Genomic DNA, 444 nt, shown 5'->3' with positions numbered 1-444 from the left:
TCCCAAACGGCCAGTACTCACAGAAACGCTTCTGTCTGCGTGGCTGCCGTGGCCTTAGGCAGCAATGTCAGGCTGAAGAGCCGTGTTTTTCCCATTTTTATCTGTGCCTTCCTAAGAGCATAATTAAAGACATTACTGGGCCGTGCTTTGTAAAACATAACTTAGCTCTTCTCTAGCGAAGCTGTCTGCCGACTGCGTAAGTGCTTCTCCTCAAGTTTCTCTCTAAACATGCCTGCACCACCTCTGTGAGCCTTTCCAATACTTTTTGACTGGTGCAGGTTTTGGAAAGGCGGCTACCCCCAAGGGGCTGCGGCCGCTCCCTACGCTAGCGACGCTCGGGACATCTGGCGCTCTCCGTTTCCTCACGGCCCTGCTGCACCCTGGTGAGGGAGAAGGCGGCCTCCAGGAGAGGTGGCCCGTCCGGGGCAGGGCAGGGCAGGGCAG

Source organism: Aptenodytes forsteri, unplaced genomic scaffold, assembly GCF_000699145.1.
Source record: "Aptenodytes forsteri isolate BGI_AS27 unplaced genomic scaffold, ASM69914v1 Scaffold61, whole genome shotgun sequence".
NCBI lineage: Eukaryota > Metazoa > Chordata > Aves > Sphenisciformes > Spheniscidae > Aptenodytes > Aptenodytes forsteri.
The sequence above is the reverse complement of the archived record's forward strand: the minus strand, read 5'-3'. Positions refer to the sequence as shown.